At 40.7% G+C, this 19,966-nt stretch overlaps 1 long non-coding RNA gene across 1 annotated transcript in view; it reads right to left on the reverse strand.

Moving 5' to 3' along the window:
- Positions 1-6,689: 6,689 nt before the first annotated feature.
- Positions 6,690-19,966, reverse strand: part of LOC141988105 (uncharacterized) — a 56,143-nt gene continuing 42,866 nt past the window's right edge. The window contains exons 4-5 of the long non-coding RNA XR_012639658.1: positions 7,577-7,680; positions 6,690-6,808 (exon numbers count right to left, since the gene is read on the reverse strand). This is a non-coding gene — a long non-coding RNA (uncharacterized LOC141988105). The remainder of the gene's footprint in view (positions 6,809-7,576; positions 7,681-19,966) is intronic.

The raw sequence follows: 19,966 nt of genomic DNA on the forward strand, positions 1-19,966 counted from the left end.
ATGCCTTTCAACTTCGTTCTCATTTATCGTAGGAGTGCTCAGACAACAGCCTCCTATACTACACAATCTTAATTCATTCTCTGAACACTGTCCAGCTGTGTACTGAAGGAGACAGAAGTCCTGTGGGAAAAATAATAATGTGATTATGCAATGAATCATAATACATACACACACACACACCCCCGCTCCTAAGCCACCTATTCCAATCAAAAGCCTTCAGAAAACAAACATGCCTGACATCGTTTATAAAGAACAACACTTGCAATATTTTGTTTTTTATCTACACAGTGCCATAGAAAAGGGATCAAGATACAGCCCTGACCAAAGCAGAAGCGACTCCCTTTGAATTCAATGAGAACTAATCTACTGACACTGGTGTAAAGTTAGGCCAAGATATTACCTGTGCTTCAGGCAGATGCAAACTAAGGGTCAGATTCTGTTTGACTTACTCCATGGGTAGTGGTTGAGGGAAAGGAAGGTGCAGGAACATCCCGCCTCTTTACGCCTCCAGTGCAAGGCTCAAGCACAATAATAGCCCCTCAACTTGAGGGAAAGTTAGGTACAGATTCATCACTGCTCTTATTTATGGCAGCTCCCCTTCATCAGGGCTGCCTATGGGCAGTTGTGCAACATGATACTCCCTTGCACCCCCACCCCTGCCTCTGACACCCCGCTCTGGTGAGGCTGCCCTAGAGGGCAGTGTAGGATTGCTTAAGAGAGCCTAGGCAGTGGCTGTGAAAGTGGAATTTTCCCCTGGGCAGTTGTGTGGGGGGGGTGGGGGGGTTGCGGGTCCTGTATGCTGACAGAACCAGCAGATGGGAGAATCCTTTCTATATATTTTAGCCTAGGAGATACCAGTTAGAAAGAGAGTTCTGCCTGTCTGTTAATCAGTACCACATTTTATTTTACATCCCAACGTGTGTTGTGGACCAATACTGTCCTCTGTTCACCCATTCCCCTCCGACTGTCTGGGGAGAAAAGGACTTTGTAGCCTAGGCGTACTTTTAAGACCAGCTGGGTTACCTGTAAAGAGCTGAGCCGAATTCTAGAGTGGAGTAACAGAGCAGAATTTGCTCTGCTGTCCAGAAATAGACTTGTCACATTAATGGTCAGCTGCTTAATCAATCTGCATTAGAGAGAGCGTGCTATAAGTTCAATAGTTATGTTTTAACAGTTTTATTTTAATTTGTTTAATGAATCTTGACTAAAATAGTGCACTGAGGGGAAACAGGGACTGAGGAGTCAGGGCTAATGGATGATGTTGCTCTAGCAGCCCCAAATATTTTGACACAATATTCAGATTTAGCCAGCCACTCTCCTATGCAGAACATCCAACATCATGAAGGGGCATTTTTTGTATATAGTGAGAAGAGGGTTGGCAGGAGTTTTTCCATTAGCTCAGTGTACTCTGCTGATGTCTGCCCCAACCATATTTAATTGGCATCTCCAGAGACTGCCCACTCCACTTAGCATTCAGTGGCATTGTAAGCCATTACTTGGCCCTTAAAACAAAACAAGTCCGTGCCAGGCTTGAGAAAACAGAATTAAAGGAAATATCAAAGGCAAAATGTTCACATAAGATCCAAAACATATCATAGTTTTTTTTGCCAGCGATCTTGACAGAGATGTCTATTTTCAGGTAAGAAATTAATGCACTATATTCAAAGAGTGATGGATTGTGACTCTGTACTACCTTAGGGCTGTGAGGTTGCGGTGTTCCAGTCCAATATTTGAAGGGATGGAAGCCAGCAGGGTAGTGCTGAGACTCAGGTCTGTACAAGATATGAAGGGGCAATGGGAATATTCAGGTGGAGGGTAGCATGCAACTGGCAGAGGGAGCTGAACCAATGGTGTGATAGCCGGAAAAGGAAGGGGTGATAAAGCCTGGATAAGGTGGGGAATGAAAATTCTGAAGTGGGGGATAATCGGAAGTGAGTGAATGGGCATGCTGAATTGGGGTGGGGGGAGAGAGTTGGGAAAGTGAGAGAGGAACCAGCTTGAGACTACAGCCATAGGCAATTTGACTTATGTCAAGGGTGAATTTGACTCCAGATATTTTCTATTTGAATAGATAAACTGCTAGCTGATGTAAATTGACTTCTGAAGAAAAAAAAAAGAGTAGCAAACAAGTTCATTGGTAAGAAACATTGCATCTGCCTTCTATAGAAAGTTTGGCTGGCTGATTCCATACAAGGGTTAAAATTTACATCATGACTGTTTAAGAGTGTGTGCAGGTTAAACACACTGAATCCTCATCCCATACACAGTAAGGCAGCTACAAGTCAAACATAATGACAGTGCTGATTAATTAGGTACTCCTACCCCCAGCACTTGAGAGTGATTTATTGAGACACATCTCTAACCTGATCCATTGTGCTGACTGGATTAATGGAGTGAGCTAGAGAAATTCACTGGCAATGTTAGATACAGAGCAAGAAAGCATTAACCCTTGGAGCTTTCTTATCTACCCTATTGACAGAATATTAATTATGACAAAACATACATGTCTGATCCAATTATCTTTTCATAGTTTAGCATATATTTTTATTCAGGCATAATGATTCTGGAGTGAAAGTCATTTTCCACATAAACATATTAAAAATACATGGAGATGCTGAATTTCCAGCATCCACCCTAGACAGGAGACTAAGTGTATTCCTTTAATTCTTCACCATTTGTTTTAGATTCCTAGAACAACTGATGAAATGAGGAAAAGAAGCTCCTACAGAACATAAACCAGGGCATCATTTGATTACACATGTACAAACACACACACAATGCATAATAAATACCATGTTTTTGGTGGGTCTGACTCTAAATTGGACTTTCTTCATGGATTGGGCCCCATCTCTAATATTGTATAAATTAAGTTGCAGTCAGACCAAATTCACTGCCCCATACTAACTGGAAGTCATATTACACAAGCTGCCCACAACACCTACTCCACTGGCTGACCTGGACTTGGACAACTGCATTCCACAACGTGGGTGGAACAGGATGGAAAGACCCAGCCTGTTTCACAGGCAGCCTCCATTTGGTTCAAAAATCTTTACATTGCTCTTCCCTAGAGGAGGGCAGTGACATCACTGCACCTAGCATTCCTCTCAAAGTGAACCCCTGCTTGGGCATAACTGCCCACAGAAGCTAATTGGGGCATGTGTACCATTTACACACCCATGTTAAGAGCTGGGTCTGCAAAATTGTCAGTCCCCATGAAGCAACTGATATGGTCAAGGCATAGGTAACATGAAAGTGATGACAGCATGATCTTAGAAAGAGATGAAGGCAGCAGTATCCGACCCTGGGGGAGGATGATTTAACAAAACACATATTTTCTACAGCATAAGTAGTACTTTTTACATTTACCATGGAAAACATTTTTAAATTCTGAAAACTAGAAATTCAGCTGTCTAAATATTGATAGACTAGTTTGGGAAGCATTTCATGGAGGAGGAGGAGGAGGATAATTAAACAATTTGAAAGATTTAAAAAAACCCAAAACCCAGAAGTCTAATGTTCGTTTCCCAAATCCGTATTTATCCATGAAGCCAAACTACAAAAGCAGATATTCTATCCCTTCCTGGATCTGTCTGAGCTTATTTTATCATCTCAGGAATATAACTTTTTAATCTATGAAGGAGTAACAGGCTCATGTGCAGCCCAAATAAAGTTATAAACTATGGAACATACAACCCTCTGCAGCATTCCAAGGTATAATTGAAAGATTAAATTTAATCAATAAAAAGGGTAAACCTAGGGCAGTCAGATGAGCCCACCTACCTACAGCTACAATAACTTGTTACTCTGTGTTCATGCATCCAGAGGAGGTCTTTGCTATGTGAATAACTTGCCCACCAATACCTGTGCAGTATTACATACATTAGGAATATGCATACTGCAGAGTTAAAGAATCACCTCATATTTTTAAATCTCATTGAATGTCCAGGGATTCTAGTCATTCAAGGTTATATGAACACAAAAGGGCACATCTTTTTGTTCTGTTTGTACAGCACCCAGCAAAATGGGGTTCCAGTCCATAACTGGGCTCCTATGTATTACCACAATACAAATAAAAAGGTGAGAAAATAAAAGTAAGTGTACTCAGAACTAGTTTAGTTCAGAGGATAAAGAGCATACTGCATCTGATTTAAAAATAGCCTCTATGTGATGCCTACCCTGAGGCACCTCCATTGCTCTAAATACAGCTAATATTTAGATATATGTTAACATTGGTTATACTGTAAAGTTCATGTCAACAGTTACGAACCACACTAATTTAGGACCTGAATTACTGAAGTGTAATTTGGCCAATATGCTCCCTTTGCACTAACGGACTAATTTAGCATGCAAGAAATGAGTGGGGTATAAAAACTGAACTAATTACCTTTTCAATATACTGAATGTTTCCAAACAGCATAAGTCAATTTTCCTTTAATTCAGGCATATTATTAACCTTATTCCCTTAAGTCTCATTTTGCAGCACCTTATTCACTTATGGTGTAGTATAAATAATAATTCCATGTATCAGCTTTGGTTCCTCAATGAAAATAACCTTGGCTACATTGTTTCAAGTCAGTCAGCAGCTAATGGATTCAACAAAGCAGTTAAGCACATGCATAAATCCATTCCATCCCTATTCAGCAGAGCACTTAAGCATGTGCTATGCACCATTGAATTCAACAGGACTCAAGTACTGCCTAACTTTAAGCACTTGCTTAAGTTCTTTGTTGATTTTGGGTCTTGGCTGACATTCTAGGCAGCTTTGAGAGTTTTGTTCATGTATCTATGAGAGTCATAGATTTTAAAGCCAGAAGGGACTACTTAGTCACCTAGCCTGACCTTGAGTATTACATATCATAGAATTTCACCCAGAAATAGAGATATAGGGTACAGGTTTCAGAGTAGCAGCCGTGTTAGTCTATATCCGCAAAAAGAACAGAAGTACTTGTGGCACCTTAGAGACTAACAAATTTATTAGAGCATAAGCCTTCATGGGCTACAGCCCACTTCATTGGATTCATAGAATGGAACATATAGTAAGAAGATATATATATATACATACAAAGAAGGTGGAAGTTGCCATACAAACTGTAAGAGGCTAATTAATTAAGATAAGCTATTATTAGGAGAAAAAAAAACTTTTGTAGTGATCATCAAGATGGCCCATTTAGACAGTTGACAAGAAGGTGTGAGGATACTTAACACAGGGAAATAGGGTAGGCACACTTTATAAACTGTGATGATAAATAAGCACCTAAACAACTCAGGTAATGGATTCTTATTTTACTAAGATATACTGCTACTACAAACCATATATGAAACTCTTTATGTCAGTAGAAAGGCATTTTCATACAGTGGGACAGTGATAGATCTTTATTAAGTGCATTCCCCTTGCTCTTCTGAAGCAACCAGAAGAGAGAAGACAGAGCATGGTGTACAGGGAAGGGCTGTGATGAGGAGGTTCTCTTCCAAATGTCAAAATATTTCTGTTTGTGAAGAAAGACAAAACTTATCCTGAAGTCTTCATGAGTAGAGCTGGATGGGAAAGGGTTGTCTTGTCCCACAAGAGTTGGATTTTTGAAATCCATCCCTCGCTCACCCCATACACCTGGTTTGGGACAAAACCCAAGAGATTTCAGATCAGGTCAATCAAAATGTTTTCCTAATTTTGAAACATTTGATTTTTGTGGAAGAGCTAAAATTTTGAAAGTCACTTTCAACTGAAAAACAAAAACTTTTGTATTTGAAAATGGAAAAACAAGACACTGACAATTTTGAAAGTTGTTTTATTCAAAAAAAAAAAAAAGATTTTCAGATGGAAAGATTTATCAGAACAGAGCATTTCCTACAGACAGTTTCAATGAATCAGCATTTTGACCAAAGATGTTTTGTTGCCAAATTCCCAACAAGCTCTATTTACGAGCACTTCTGTCTAGGCTCTGATACCATGCTTATTACTGTAGCATCTGAGTGCCTTCAAATAGTACATTTAGCAATGTGTTTTATTCTCTCCAGAGGGAGAACTGTGTGTGCAGTGTAATGTTTTCATATAGTTTTTTGTCTGGAGATGTTGCTTTGTGTTAACATTACAGAAGGCAGGATCAAAAAGCGTGCTTTGTACTTGCAACAGAATGGGGTGAGGTTTGTGATGATCTTCAGTTCCTGTAGGAATTTGGTCCCCAGTCAAGCGCTGGCCCCTCGCACATGATCAATGGAAGAAAAAAAATTGAAGAGTGAGCAATTTATGTTACTAATACTGTTATGTGGCTTTGTTAAAACTTTATAGGGAAGGTATTATTTGAGGAAAGCCTGATTTACTCTTCAGTTAGCTCACAAATATTTTCCCTGTCTAAAGCCAGTCAGATTACATACAAAAAGGCCGTCTGATCCTGGTCAATTGAACTTATATGGAGATTTTCTATTTAATACAGTAGATTTCCCAGAAGAGGTGAAGTACTGTCTCAGTGACAGATTTTTAGGGGGGAGAAAAATGGGGTTTAAAATTCAAAGTGAAGAGAATGTAGAAAAAGTGTATATGAAGCCTCTCACCTCAAGGTCACTAGTTCAGATTTACCTCAGGCTCACCTTCCTCCGCAGCAGGTGGGTGCTGGTCACTTACCCAAATAATCTTGGTATCTCTCATTTAGTCATTTCCCGCTATTGTGGGGGCCTTTGGCACTGGTGTACCTTGGTTCCTCAGATTCTTTGCCCATGGCACATAATAGTCCCTTCTCCTGTTGACTGTAATACTCTGGTGTCTAATTTTGGTTGTTGGGTTTAATGTGTGTCTGCTGGATGATGGTGGTTTCTGATATACAGAAAATTGGATTAAATTATCTTCTGGCCTTGAATTCTGTAATTAAGTCACTGTTTTCTCCGGACTGTTTACTGGTTTATATTAAGGATCTGATCGAAAGCCTGTTGAAGTCAATGAAAATAGTGCCCCTGACTAACCGGAGTTGGATCAGGTCCTAAATGAGGTGGTGATTTCACTCTAATACCTACTGTCCACAAAAACAACCCATTGCAATTATAAGGCATAGCACTAAAGAGTGTTGTTACAGATTGTTTCTCTCTGAATGGGTGCTCTTTGGGAAGTGTTGATTTAACACCAGGCCTTATCACTCTCTGTGGTTGCATGGCAAACCCAGCTGCACTTGGAAACTGTTTTTTTTCTGCCAGCTCACTGGCATAAATTCAGTTTTATTCCAGGCTTACTGTTTGTTATAAACATAGGCCTAAGTTCTGAGGGATGCATAGACTCATGATTACTACCACATCAAGGAGCGCCACACGGTCTGACCTTCCAGCAGGATGATCGGACAGGTGCAGTAGAACTAATAGAGTGGTTCCTGCATCATCATCAGGACCCATAGACCCCCAGCAGTGCTAATCCTACCAACTTTCACTAGAGATGTAGGAAGTACCCAAGAGAGCTCCAGAAGACAAAGGCAATAAGGGACCATCCCACATTTTCCTACACAAAACATTAAAGGAAAAGCTAAATGAGGAGGGAAATGATATTCATGCATAGCTGAAGTTTGGAAAAGTTTTTCATTTCTTCTGGGCCACTCACCTTTGAAACAGTCCCATGCATCAGGGCATAACATTGCTCTTATCCTCAGCTCCAGTGCCTCCTGGTGGCCATCTGCCACTCACCAGGTCTTCCATGGCTGAGACCTGTGGGTATCCAGAAGATCCAACTGAAAGTTCATAAAGCATCCCAACAAAAAGAATTTGGTTTCCCCTCTTGGGCAATTTCTCAGCCCATCTTTTTGGGCTGAGTCTTCAGCCCCACCCAGGCACAATATTACTTATGTTGGGCTTCCATACCCTTCCTCAGGTGCTGGTAAGGGAACTCAGACCCACCCTCTACTCTGGGTTCTGGCCCAGTGACCCTGTATTAAGCAGCTAGGTCTGCTTCTTCAGACATGCTGCTGTTTCCCTGCTTCCTATTTCTATGACCCTTTGTGCTGTTTCTCCACAGCCTGTACTTAATACAACCTGTCATAAATATAAAGGGAAGGCTAACACCTTTAAATCCCTCCTGACCAGAAGAAAAAACCCTTTCACCTGTAAAGGGTTAAGAAGCTAAAGATAACCTCGCTGGCACCTGACCAAAATGACCAATGAGGAGACAAGATACTTTCAAAGCTGGAGGAGCGGGGGGGGGGGAAACAGAGGGTTCTCTCTGTCTGTGTGTTGCTTTTGCCGGGACCAGAGCAGGAATGGAAGTCAGAACTCCTGTAAAGGGCTAATAAGCAATCTAGTTAGATATGCGTTAGATTCTGTTTTGTTTAAATGGCTGATAAAATAAGTTGTGCTGAATGGAATGTATATTCCTGTTTTCTTGTCTTTTTGTAACTTAAGATTTGCCTAGAGGGATTCTCTAGGTTTTGAATCTGATTAGCCTGTAAGTTATTTATCATCCTGATTTTACAGAGGTGATTCTTTTACTTTTTCTTCAATTAAAATTCTTATTTTAAGAACCTGATTGCTTTTTCATTGTTCTTAAGATCCAAGGGTTTGGGTCTGTGTTCACCTATGCAAATTGGTGAGGATTTTTATCAAGCCTTCCCCAGGAAAGGGGGTGTAGGGTTTGGGAGGATTTTGGGGGGGAAAGATGTTTCCAAGCAGGCTCTTTCCCTGTTATATTTGTTAGATGCTTGGTGGTGGCACCAATAAAGTCCAAGGGCAAAAGGTAAAATAGTTTGTACCTTGGGGAAGTTCTAACCTAAGCTGGTAAAAATAAATCTTAGGGGGGTTTTCATGCAGGTCCCCACATCTGTACCCTAGAGTTCAGAGTGGGGAAGGAACCTTGACACAACCTCAGGCCTCTGGCTTGTCCCATGTCCTTGTAACTTTTCTTTTTTCTGTGGAGGGAGGGGAAGCTGATAACCCTTTGCCTCTCTCAGGCTCCACTAAAGTGCTTTCACTGACCCTCTTCAGAGCCTCCCCCACGGAAGCCTAACCTGTGCTTACAGAGTTCTCCCTTTATTGCTTCTTGTCTTAGCATGTTTTCCCTTACTGCCTCTCTTTCGCAGGGATCACCCTCCTCCTTGTAGGCCCTAGCTCAGTGATTCTACCCACAGAACCCTGACCTGCCCCCTTTGTGTTTCTCTCTGCAGGAAAGTGCTACCTTCTCCAGGTCCTTCCCAATAACAGGAAACCCTCTTAGACTTTCTTCTCTCAACTGACCTCCCTCAGCTCCTAACAAGGAGCAGGTGCCTAATGGGTCTTTAGCTAACTCTGCCTCCTCTGGCTGGGAGGCAATTACTTAATCACCCGTCAGGTGCAGAGCATGGCTCTTCTTTTATAGAAGGTGATGGGAGTCACCGCCTCATCAAATCCCCCACCCCCCACCATCAATGCAAGACACTCACCCTCATCAAATCAATTCAAAATGGTCCCCCCAGTAAATCATTCCACTAACTTTCCCCATCCCCCAACCCTATCAGCAAGCAGTGGAGCAGTAAAAAGGGAACCTGTAACAGAGGTCCCTTCCTCCAATCTGTGGGTAGACACCAGTGCAGGCTCTCTGGCCATTGGTGGGGTATCACTAGAAGTATTCTTATCCTTCTCATGTCTCAGGTGGAAGTTGCAGCATTGTTGGGATGTTTATTCCCCATTCAGGTGGGGAATGGGAAGAATAGTACCTGGATTTTTCATACCCCATCTCAGGCTAAGATGGGTGGCAGCTCAGAGCAGGCATCATCATGTATACACCAGGTCTTTGGTGGGGGTAGCACCAGGATCTTTACTCACCCAGGACTCAGGGAGGCAAGAGACAGGCAATGATACAATCCTTCCTGAAGTGGCCCAGTGTGCAGGGGGGACTGCACCATCTTTTAACTAGTGTAAAGGTCTGTCACAGTCTGCTCCTTAAGATCATGTGGACAGTTCCTCACCATGGAGTCAATGACTGGCAGGGTCAGGCCCAAGTATAGGGCATTTCCAGCTTCTCAGTAATTTAGCCCTCCCAGAGTGTCTCAGGGGAGTTTATATTTCCCCCAGTTTTATATCTCTTGCATGTTATATAGATACCCTTCAGATGTTTTGGTTAGGTTTCCAAAAGGTAAAGAGAATATTTGGACATAGATAAAAAAGAGAAATAGAAACACTCAAAAAAGCTGGACTGGCTCCAACCACAGAGAGACAAAAATATTTATAGGGATTCCCATTACCAAAATCTATTCAGGTTTCCACATATAACCCCGCACATCTGTTTAACTGAATGAGTTTGATACTTTTTAGGGCATGGGGGAAAGTTAGGAGAGATAAGATGTATGTATCTTCATGCACTTGTCAAATATTATTTGCAGGATTCTGCTAAAGGATATTTGGCTACGCCATTGCTCAAGTCCAGACTGCATATACACAATATGCACACACATGTTGGTGTTGGGCTTTTGTACTTATTTAAGAATGAAACGGATTTATATAGTATTTTCAGATAGCATTTTGAGTTATTTGGAACACTGATTGCATGAAAGTTGTAGTTTGATGAATTAAAGTCTGTACAATTTTGAAAAGATAATGTGCTAATTTTCATATGAGGTGAAAAATATGTATTTGAGTTATTTCAATTTGTAATCTGACAATTTCTTAATAGATTTAGCAGCTGCTAGGAGTGTTTAAATGCCTTTACTTCAAGATAGACTTCCAGACATTTTTTTAAATTGTTCAGTCCAGAACAAAGTCAAAGGGTTTGCACTGCAGTGATATTTTATTCCCCTATGCTGAACTCTATATTTTAGTTTTAGGCTACTTGATTTCACTGGATGTGCTCTCTAGCCTTTCAAGTTTATTTGTATTGGGCAAGAAGCCAATGGTGTTAATGCATGGAAACCAGGTAGTTGTCAGAACTACTGTGGCAGCATGTCTAATTTTGTTATATTAAAGCTGTCACAAAACATTGAGTAAGAGATTACATGAAGTATGCATAGGGCAAATAGTTTATAACTTAATAAACTAATAAAGTTTTGAACAAGCTAAACCAATTCCTTTTATGTGTCCCCCACCCCACCCTGGTTTCTCCACTCCCATTTCCCCACTCTCCTTTAAACCAGTGCTAGAATGACTGGTTGAAACTGAAAACTTTTTCATGTCCAATAATAGAACGCAGACTTTTGATGATTTAACTAGAGTTACTAATTACTGACTACTCACAAAAACAAAACAAAAACCAAAAACAATACATAGACACACTATTTCTTGATCTATTGGGCAAGTCAATTCACCTTCCTGTGCCTTATTTTCCCCTTTGTTCGTCTGATCTATTTAGATTGTAAGCTCACTGGGGTAGGGACCATCTTGTCCTATCTATATGTACAGTGCCTATAACAATGGGATCCTGACCTTGGTTGGGGCCAAACAATCATTTAATCTACTGATCTGACCAAAGAGTGGCACAAATTCATATTTAGTTCATTATAAACAAAATATGCATTGGTATCCAGGCATAGCCGTACCATATGCCCCACTTCTGTGAGTGTAGGCCACAGGGAAACAGCATATCCTGGCCCAAGAAACAGAAAAATGGGGAGTGCTGCCTCCATAGCTAGGCTGAGATTGGCCTACAATGCCCTAGGACTAGAGCCTCTTCATGCTGCTCCAAGATCTCTCAAGCAGTGACATGTCCCTGTGGCACAATAACATTAGGGCCTCAAGAGAATTAGATTCACCTAGCAACCTGCAGGGGAATCTGCTGCTGGATAACAAGGAGACCGAGAGTTCCATGAAATGGGAATTGAAGCAGGGACAAGGGATGGCTTTAGCTTCCCTCTCCTGTGTTTCAGTTTAGCATGCTACTTTATTTGCATTGTGAGACATGATCTGAGATGCCCCTTAATGCATACCATGGAACAACACTAAATTCAGACACAAGAGGGCAGCCCCATACAGAGCCCCACTGAAGCAGTTGTTCCTGCCAAAGAACCATAACTTGAAGCGCAGTTCATTTTTCTAGGTCCCTCTTCTCTCCTTTCCCTGAAAGGCCTTCTCTACATATCTGTGCTCTTCAAAGCACAGCAATGTCCTTCCCTTGATTCTGTGGGAGTCCCTTCCCAGCATTCCATGTGTTTCAGATGGCACAGCTAGGAAAGGGCCAAAGATGGTGGGAATGGTGACTCTGTGCAGGATGCTCACCCACACAAAGTCAAAGGTCTTTGTTGGTCCCATCAGAATTTATAGCCCACTTTCCTTTCCGAAAGTTGCAACTCAGTTGAGGAAGAATTCTGGGGCCAGTGAATTCCCAAGCTGCTCTGTCTTGGAGCTGGAGGGGTTTGTGAGAGTTTGGATCTGGTGTTAAGACAAAATATCCTGATAAAACTCCATGGTCTGAGCAGATCTTAGGAAACCCAGTAGTTAGAGAGTGAAATCAGGGGACAATTTCTCAGGTGGGCATTCTAGGGAAACTTCCTTACCCTTAGGTAGGAATATCCTGCTTGTAGGTATGATTTGGAACAGAGTTAATTTTTTTTACTAATGATTATATTTTATTTTAAAACACAAATATTGAAAAGATTAGAGAGCTGCAAGCAGAAAACACAGATTTTGGAAACACTTTCACTGGCACTCATATATATATAGATAGATAGATATAATGATTGGCTTTTAACTGAATCCAGTAGCAGAAAAACGCTGCTGATAATGTGGATTTCATAAATTAGAAATGAGAACGCATCTATCAAGGTTATTAGGAGCCTGCCATAAAGAATCCCTGTATTCCATTGCCTGAATAGTTAGCAGGTAATTTGGCACACCACTGGGAAGTAATTCCTCTTATTTGAAGGGGATAGGGGCTGGTATTCAACCTTGGAAAAATATTTCATTTGAAAATCTATTTCTAGTCTGTATATAATAGAGAGAGATTTAGAGGAATTCATATAATGTAACAAATCTATTTCAGCAAAGAATTGAAATGGAAAAAGGTATTTCTCATCTCTTATTCATCCTGCCAATGTATAAATTTAGGAAATTCTTTACATTTTACTATCAAGAAAACTACATAAGTACTACCCTCTTTCAGAAGAAAGAAAAGTCAGTGAATATTATACAGGACTCTTGACAGTTCGTTTCCTTTGGGTACCGTGATTTTACATTTGAATTTGACCCAAATGATGTGCATGAGAAGTGTTCAGCTGGTAAAAATGGGTCTTCTGTGAAACTGTCATGTTTTTGGCTCATTTTAATGAGCGGTGGTTTCATGTCAAAGAGACACTTCACAATTGTTACAACTGGCAGCATTTTTTAAAACTAAAATAGCCTGATTAGAACTGCAGTAAGCTTGTCACCAGAGACTCGTACTCAAGCCCCTTCAATCTCACAAGCTCTCTGCAATTTGCTTGGCATGAAACTGGCATGAAAATTGTGCCACTGAACTAATGAGGAACAGAAAGAGCTCCAGTCTCCAAAGCCAGTGTATCTTTGGACACCCCTCTGTTAACATTCAGAATGAGATCACTGCATCATTTTGTTTGCCTAAATATTTTTTTCTACAAAGCTGATCACGTTAGGTTGGAGGATTACACACTGAAATAAAAGGAAAGAGTGTGGACAGAAACCTTTTTCAAACCCCCACCCCTCCAAAAAAAACCCAAAAACCCAACTAAATATTCTCTGTCCCCCAGTGCCAGGAGATTTTACTCAATTGAGAACAGCAAGGGAGAAAAACCTTACACTGAGCTGTAGTCATTTCAACTGGACCTGAGTTTTTTTTCCCCCCTTGAACACTAGCATGTTGGCTTCATGCTAGAGTTTTCTTTGCCAAATGAACATCAGTAAGAGTTACAGATAATTATCTCAAAGAAAAAAATATTCATTTTTATTGCCCAGTAGCAACACCTATTCCTGTTGGTGCATAACTGCTTGCATAGTTTCTAAATTTTGCCTGAACACTGATTGTAGGATGTGGACTGATTAGAAATATCAGGTCTGATTCTACAGTCAGTGTTCAGGCAAAGTCCAAAGCCATCCATATTTAGTTAAGAGCCCTCCATAACTGTAGAAAGCTTTATGCTTATTTAGTATCTGTTCTGCACTGAAAAGTCCCTGCCCCGAGGAGCTCACTGTGTAAGATATCGACAAATGAGATACAGTACATTGGCCAAATGAAGCGAAAAGACAAAAAGCAGTGAGAAAATAGAGTAAACTCACACTATTTCCCTCTTCTCCCTTTATTGGGCTTCTTTATGGATTTTAGACACAGCCCCACAGTGAGAAGTGCAGGTGTCTTTCCCCAGTGGAACCACTAGGAGTCACTGTGACTCAGCAAGGCACAGTGCCCTCTGGAGCTGTCAGTTATATGGCTGGGGCATGTCCACATCACAGCCTTTTGGGCATGGAGGCAAACTCTTCTCCATGGACAACCAGTTCTGCTGGCCAGTGCAGTGGGGAATGAACTATGGCCCCCAACTATGGCCCCCTTCTGTCTGCTAGCTCTGTGTGGGCTTCTAATAGGGGTGGGAATGCACAGCAACAAGACACTCTTGTGATTGGTGCATGCAGTTACCAAATCTGCATGCCAAACTAGGTAACTGGGTGTTCAAGTTACCACATCAGAATACACAAATCTCATTATGGTAATCTGCGTATTGTACCCCTTACAATGTTTCCATGGACTTCAGTGGATGAGGCAATGGATAACCCAATGCAGAAGAAAAAAGTATTCTCTTTGTGTTCTTTCAAGTTTCATGACATGTAAGTGGGGGGAGAAATAATCACAATTAGTGTTTTTGGACCTAACCCTGCAACCCTTACTCATATATTCTTACTGTGGATTTCAATGAAACTGCTTTAGAAGGTATGGGTCCCAGGAATAGGTCCATACATTGTCAAGTACAGTTTAAAAAGAAAGATTCCCATTAGTAGAAAACATGACTCAGTTTTCAGGGGCAAGACTAATTTTGAATTAGAAAAATATATTAGTCTAAATAGGGTTTTTAAATGTTAATCATATCCAAATTATAAAGAAAATTAATGTATGCACTAACTAACTAACAGACAATATGTGCTGTGAAATGAGAGGGGTGTGTTAAAACAGAACTGCTTATAATATCTGGCACAACTCCCAGAAATCAACCCATTTCAGGTTCTCCAGGCAGTGCCAAATAAGTTTTTGTTTTCCACCTCTACGAATGTAAACACACATGGTGGTGGGGAACGGGGAGGTCTCAGGGTCATTCTGGCTTTGTCCGCTTCTAGAGCACATCTCCACCCACAAATGCTTCTGAAGCTCTGATTTCCAACATTATTGTAGCATAAAAGAAGTTTAAAAGAGCTGCATGTATACTTCATAGGAAGGTAATAAGGCATTGCAAGACTAACTTCACACTTCGCTTGTCTGTCAAGGGGGTTTCTCCTTCATAACAATACCCCAATGTTTTGGTAGGCAGGCTCCAGTCCACTTAGCAAGTGAGGAGGCATGGGTGGAATGCCAGGTATGTCTACAGAGCAAAGCAGTGCAGGCAGCCTGACGCCAGGAGAGAATAGGCAGGTACCTATTGAGTTACAGGATTTCTACAAATCTAATCCACGTGTAATGTGAGACTTATTACAGAGTCAGCCTCTGCCAGGGCTGTGAAAGTCTGGGGATATGAACAGCCCCAGAAACAATGATCTCAGTTAACTCATTACAACCCAGCTCTAGCTGACCAAAACTAATACTCTTAACCTTGTAATGCATTTTATAAACAGCGATTACAAGCTGTATTGTAACAAGCATTTAATACGAAATGTGAGTAATTATTGATAGGGCACTAGATAATACTATTCCCACAGCAACATGGATATTCCAGTGGGGTCTGCTTAATATACCTTATGAGAGCTATGAAAAGTAGCAGCTAAACAGACCGATTTAATAAAATACTTAATACAACCAATACGTTATTCTTAAATTACTGAAAACTACATAAATCACCAAATGTGTATTTCTAAGAAGGAATTTTTTACAAATAAAAACTTAATGCAACCTGTATAAGAGAGATTTTCATTCATTTTAAAATGATAAGTCCCTATTTCACTGTTAAAAAACAACAGGACAGAAATGTTATCAATGTCACTAAATGATCATTAGAAATAAAATATTCTGTTCAGGTTTTGGATACCAAGACAACATGCTGCAATTTCACTTCAATTATTAAAAAAAACAGATACCTGGCAAATACTCTGTTTTCTCTAAAGTCATTATTACATTAGATAAGGGCCTTGATGGCCCTTGGGCAATAACCACTGCCCCAGCTATCAGGAGTATCTTCCTTGCCACCACTCTCCCCTTTCCCAGATAAGATCCCTCCCATCACATCTTACAATTGCCTGACCTACCCAGAACTGAACAAGGCCTTGCTCAATCTATCAGCAATTTCTGATTCTGTTGACCATAGAGAGGAGGACTGGTGTTACTGTGGCTAATAAACCATCAGAAATGTTTCTAGAATTGCTCTCCAGTGGTTCAGGTCACACCTGGAAGACAGGAACCCAAAAGGGCTTGATGTATCAATTGGAATCAGCATTCAGGCTCTTGTCTTGCACCAGGCTGCACATTTTGTTCCTTTCCTCAGGATATTTAATCATCACAGGAGGCCCTTAGGACAGGTATTAATAGCCATGGCATACAATATTATCAGTATGCTGCCCCTGATACTCATCTGAACATTTAGGGTCCCAGACTCCAGCCCAAACCTAAACATCTACACCACAATTAAAGAGCCCTGTAGACCTGAGCCTTGCAGGTCTGAGTCAGCTGAGGGAGGCCAGCCACAGGGGTTTAATTGCAGTGTAGACATACTCTTACTGACACATATTCTGCTCCAGCTACCTGAGGGGAATTGTACACTGGATAATAGAAGAGTTTTCTTATGTTGACGCCAACCAAGTCAGAAGTTGACAGTTGATTGGTGTCACCCTCAGGATAAATTCTCTGCCCAGTTAGTTCCACGTTTGTTTCGTTTTGTTTTTTGTTGACGGCCACAGCCAGACCTTTAAATTTAGGGTTCCTATCTTACCACTTTCTAACCATGCAAACTAAACTGCTACAGGTGGTTAAGGATGCATTTCTTCCATAACTGTAACCTGAAAATAATTTGTCCCTGGAAGTGATCTCATCATAGCCTTTCACACCCTTGTCACCTGACTAATATAAGTCCCTCAACTACAAGTTACCAGGCACCAGCAAAATGATTTCAATGACTTCAGTGACTGCAGAATGTAGCGAGGTTTGCTCAGCTGAGGTGAACATGTGTGAATATTAAACCTTCCCTGAATTCTCTGCACTGTAAAATGGTGATTACCAGTTTATTATTACTTACGGAGCACCAACAGTGTGACTGGTGTGACAAAACAGAAGAAAAGACATGGTCCCTGCTTCAAGGAGCATAAGACCCAAGTTAGATTAGTCAAATCACTTCTTGGTGGTGCTGTAACCCACATTAGAGAAGTGTGGGACTTTCTTCCCTTTAGTGGCGGGTCTATACAAGAGGTTTGTGAGTCTGGTACTGTTTGCAGTTAGGGACCATACAGACAGATTTTTTGAAGGTATTTTACATGCTTAAAGGTGCAGATGAGGGCCTAGTGATATTGTCAGAAATGCCTCAGGAGTTAGGAATCTAGGTGCTTCTGAAAATCCCAGGAGGTAGCTATCTGCATCTTTAGGCACCTAAATACCTTTAAAAATCTGGCCTTAACGCCCTGATCCACAAAGATACTTAGGTGCCTAAGTCTTGGCTTTAGGCTCCACTGATCCACAAAACTCCTGCTGAGTCCTGTAGGTGACTGAACTCACTCAGTGCCTAAGTTTTCAGGGTAAAAATTCCCTAGGCGCCTATGTTCCCGCCTCTGGGCATGCCCTGCTGCCTCCTTCTAGGCATCCAGACACCTATTTCCGGCCTGAGTCCCAGAGCGACCAACACACCAGGGAAGATAGGTGAGTGAATGCCTATCTCTTGGGTGAGACTTCATCCAGTAGGTACGTTCACAGGTTGCCTGCTGCATTCAGTCCCACTCAAAATCCAGCCAAAGGAGAAGGAGGTGATGATACTACCCACCTCTTAACTTTTAGCCAAGTGGTTAGAGCATTCATCTGGGATATAGGAGACCAGGTTCAATTCCTCCTTCTACATGAAGGGGGAGAAAGGATTTGAACAAGGGTCTCCAACCTCTCAGGAAAGAAACTACTGAGTTATGGGATAATCTGATGTGGGACTCCTTCAGTCTCACCTGAGGAAGCTGTTACACTGTAGATAAATAATGAACAAGTGTTTGGAGCAGGGGGACTCCACTCTGGGTCTCCCACCTGCCAGATGTATGCCCTATCTACCATGCTACAGAGTCATTCTACTTAAGGCCGGATTTTTAAAGGTTCCCAATGACTATTTAAGTATTTATCCACAGTAGAACAGTCATTGGGCACCTAAATACAGTACCTTTAAAAATCTGGATCTAAGTCCATTACTTCCCAGTTTTAATTCCCACTGCCATTGGTAGCCACTAGAATGTCGAATGGGTTAGGACTAAAGGGTTTTTTTACTTTTATTAACACTTAGTGAAATGGTAATACTGTAGGTAATGTAAATACATATTAAGAAATATATCTAACAGATATGGAACTGGAGCTGAACATGCTTTGTCTAAATGAGCAGAACCAAAATCCTCACTACAAAACCTCCTGAACTTTGTAGGTAACAAGTCACAATCAGAATCTAAGCTTACCCCAAGATCATTTTCTTTGAGCTAAGCCCACATCCAAGATGCAAACCCATCTTCAATAAGAATAAGTAAACAAAAATGTTTTAGTGCCACTTCCTTGTGTAGAAACAATATTTTCTTCTCCATTCCCCAAAAGAGTAATAGAGGAGCAAAACTATGCTACATGCTGATTCTTAGAGGCTAATAAATACTTCTGAGTTGCCCACTATACACTTTTTTTAAAAATCATAATCTTTCTCAACAGAAACTTTTAAGTCTGTTTTTTGAACAGCCTGGCACAAGTTGATTTGTTACATCTAGGCTGTAAGATATTTGAGTTCTACACTGTCTCACTCCTTCCTACAGTCTCTCAGTCTCTCTTTGCCCTCTTTACTCCTCCCTTTGATTGGTCTTATCCCTGCTTAACCTCTGTGGTAGGTAAGAAGACACTGTTAATCAATGCTTACATTTTGTAGGCCTCTTAAAAATAGCATTCACAACCTGCCAAAGCAAGAATGTAGAAGGTAATCTATAGTAATCTTCTCAACACTAGGAACACTTTTGATTAGGATGATAGCATATTTGAAAGGGTAGCCATTTCTAAGGGAAATATCTTCTCTGTGAAATACAAGCATATTAAACCATGGAGTGTAGAATTTTCTCTATATTTTAGAACAGTGAAATATACAATCTTAAAGAACCTCACTTAATTAACTCCACTGAATGCTACAAAGCACTATGTAAACTATTGGATTCTGCTAGATTTATTGCAGTTTTTTTTGTTTTTTGTTATAACACAGCTGGAATGCATGAAATACAGTGGCCATTTCTTTTGTAGTTAAATGGATAAAGATTTTTCTGCATACATTACTCTTTAACACATGCACATCAGCTTATTAACTCAAGCTTGGTCATTCCCTGTAATGGAGGCTAAAAGTGCTAGCTTTTCCAAATGTCACTTCCATTTTATGTAATGCACATTCTTTTCCTCTAAGTAATGTGTGACAGCCAATCATAAAATTTACTATCTTTCTTTTGATGTACACTCACCTTTTCCATGGGTACAACATTTTCTTCTTGATTTGGTGTGAAAGATAACTGAAGAGTGTCAGGCTGTTAAATTTAGATTCTGAAGTTTTGTTTTATTTGTTAAAACATGAATACATGTAGAGTTCAGTCCAGGAAACATGTGTGTAAGTAGTTACTCACATAAGTAACTTCACTGAACCCGTTATTCACATGTTTTGCAGACAGCATCCATGTTAACATCTTTCAATGAGTACTC

Source organism: Natator depressus, chromosome 5, assembly GCF_965152275.1.
Source record: "Natator depressus isolate rNatDep1 chromosome 5, rNatDep2.hap1, whole genome shotgun sequence".
In the NCBI taxonomy this organism is placed as follows: domain Eukaryota; kingdom Metazoa; phylum Chordata; order Testudines; family Cheloniidae; genus Natator; species Natator depressus.